The sequence below is a fragment of the Frankliniella occidentalis genome, unplaced genomic scaffold (genome assembly GCF_000697945.3).
Source record: "Frankliniella occidentalis isolate FOCC.00 unplaced genomic scaffold, Focc_3.1 Scaffold9, whole genome shotgun sequence".
NCBI lineage: Eukaryota > Metazoa > Arthropoda > Insecta > Thysanoptera > Thripidae > Frankliniella > Frankliniella occidentalis.
Window position 1 is genome coordinate 97714 of NW_026267139.1, and position 2982 is coordinate 100695.

At 54.8% G+C, this 2982-nt stretch overlaps 1 protein-coding gene across 1 annotated transcript in view; it reads right to left on the reverse strand.

Moving 5' to 3' along the window:
* LOC113202707 (cuticlin-1) overlaps positions 1-2982 on the reverse strand; it is a 61250-nt gene that overhangs the window by 34621 nt on the left and 23647 nt on the right. The window lies entirely within an intron of this gene.

The following is a 2982-nucleotide window of genomic DNA, read 5'->3' on the forward strand; positions in this document are numbered from 1 at the left end:
GAGAGAGAGAGAGAGAGAGAGAGAGAGAGAGAGAGAGAGAGAGAGGCGTGTACTGGGTAAGTGCCGCCGGGGTGCGCTGAGGCAGGAGTGGCAGTGATGCACAAGCGCCGACATCTGTCTCTGTCCCTCTAACCTGTCTCGCCACTAGTGTCACACACACTAAACTTCTCCCTGTCTGTCTTTCTGTCTCTCTCTCTCTCTCTCTCTCTCTCACACGCGCGCACGCGCAAACACGTACGTATCAGAGATGAACTCGCCGACATAGCAGTCGGCCACAGAATACATAGTAGAACCGCGCTGCGACCACCCGCTGCTATTTATCCCCATTTTATTTCATTTTATTCAAACAAGAAAACGGGATATTTGCTCATATTTCTCGACCGAGCGGCTCTCGCAGCGGCTGGTGTAGTGGGTGCCGTGTGACCTGGGATCGCAATTCAAATCGAGAGAGAGAGAGGGGGGGGGAGAGAGGGAGAGAGACAGAGAGATAGAGAGTCGAAAACCGGCCCTAAGCGCGCCACTGACTCGGCGGCGGCGGCTTAGTGAGCTAAAACTGCAGCCTGAATCCGTCGCAAAAATTATTTCGTACAGACATTGGAAAAAATTCGTTATTTTGCTATTTAAAATTTCTTCTTAACGTTGCGTGGTAATAAATTTCTCAAAGCCACGCATTCTTAATTTTTTATTTCTTAATTTTCTTAAGTACCTCCTCTCGTGTCTCCCCCCTTACCCCCTATGTCAGTTGGTATACGGTAACGGTCACGCCCTCTTGTACCGACTAAACGGTGCGCACGCACACACACTCTGTCTCTCTCTCTCCCCCTCCCTCTCTCTCTCACTCACACATACGTACATACGCCTTCCGTCGTCCCCGGTGCGCTTGGCATCCTGACATTGACCCGGCCGGCAGCGCGCGAGCGGGGCGAGCAGGGTGTTACCTCATCCCCCCCCCCTTCTCTCTCTCTCTCTCTCTCTCTCTCTCTCTCTCCGCGCTAACGACGTGCCGTTTAGTGCCGGTCATGAGCCTCGTCACCGGTGAGCCTCTCTGCACCGCTCCGCACCACCGGGTGCTGCTGCCTGCTAGCTGCTCCTCACCTCACCGACGTGGCTGTGCTCTTGGGGGGCGGCCCGGCCCGCCTGGGGGCGACTCGCGTGTGTGTGTGTGTGTGTGTGTGTGTGTGTGTGTGTGTGTGTGTGTCGAAAGAGCATGAGGTTAATGAGTGACAGGTGTACGAGTCGATCTCTCACGTGTGTGTGTGTGTGTGTGTGTGTGTGTCTGTGCTGCGTGCTGAAATAGTGTTGACACGGCGATATTCACTGTGCAGGGTGTGAGCTGTGCCCCACCCTCGAGGCAGCAGTGGCGGGCGTCTCCCCGCGACGCCGCCGCCCCCATACCGCCCCCGTAAGTAACTGTCGCACGCAGGGTGGCAGGGGGGCGACCGGGTGGCGGGGGTGTCCCAAAGACCCTTCACCCCATCAGATTGTGGCGGGGGTGGGCAGAGTTTAAGGGGGTCTGGCAGCAGATTTCGGTGCCAGAAGAGGAGAGGTACGGCGACGGAGACTGTGGAGCAGGCCGGAGAGGGGCTGACCTGCAGACGATACTCTGTGTGGAAGCAAACTGCCAAATTTGCAATGTTTTAAACCGATTTGACTTTATTTGTTTTTTAAGTAAAGACATTTCCCGTGGTTTTATAGATCAATATTTCCTATCGGAAATTTCCGTCTGACGTGACTCCCTATAAAAATATAATCAAAGAATGAACATTGAAAATTTACCCTGCGCGTCACTAGAGACTTCCAGCATCTCGTTATATCACCGTCGGAATAGGAAACGCCAGTTTTTTGTTTTTTTTTGTTTCTTTTAATTTTTTCCTGCAAAAGATTAGAGCAACCGGAGCTATGGCGAGCTGCTCTGCTCTGAGCCATTGGGGGGGGGGGAGGCGCGCTTGAAAAATAGGGGGAGAGACTATTTGCATTCAGCAAGAGAGAGGAGAGAGGTGCCCGGCTGGGGTTGGAGGGGTGGAGAGGGTTTGCACCTTTGTGCGAATAATAACCCCTCGAGAAAAGAAATAGGAAAAGAGAGGAGAGAAGAGAGAGAGAAAGAGAGAGAGGAAGAGAGAGAGAGATGCCTTAGCTCCAAAAAACACAAGGCGGTCAAAGAGGAAACTACTCGGAAAGCGCGCGGTAAGACACAGGTAAGGGTAAGAAAGCTTTCTATGAAGTAGACTCTTGGTTAATGTTTAGAGATATTCTAAGGAAAGCGGAACAACGGTTTCCCCATTTTGATGAGGCATAATTGGCGAGCAGCAAAAGTCGGGACACATCACCTTTCCGAACAAGCTTCACTGGAAACCATACGCACGATTGAAATGACTCTGCCAGTGCTTTATGTCTCTGACGGAGCCCCCGCCCTCAAGCTCCGGCGGAGGCGGCCCTGGCACGGAGATGATGATGATTGCAGTATCGGGTGCGGAATCAATGGCTGTTCGACAGCAGACGAGGCACCGCGCCATTCAAGGAATGGCGGGCAATTCAAATGCTCTTTTCTTCCTTTCTTCGTTTCTCTCCCTCCTTCTCTTTTCATTGCTCTTCTTCTTAAAACCACCAATACCATCTGCTGCTGCGGGCGTCCCCGAGGAATGTGCCTTCCCTTCCGTCTTCCCCGTGGTCCCACTTCTCTGGTCAAAATGCGACCCGGCGCGGGGAGCCTCGACAGGGGCAGTCGTGCCTGGCGGGCTGGCCCGCCCTCGCGATTGCAGGCGCTCTTCTGAGGCGCCTTGCGGTAGGCAACCCCACCGAGCAGCTGTGCCTGGCGGGCTGGCCCACCCTCGCTATTGCAGGCGCTCTGCTGGGGCTCCTTGCGGTAGGCAACCCCGCCGAGCAGCTGTGCCTGGCGTGCTGGCCCACCCTCCCTGTGGCAGGCGCTCGGCTGGGGCGCCTTGCGGTAGGCAACCCCGCCGAGCAGCCGTGTCTGGCGGGCTG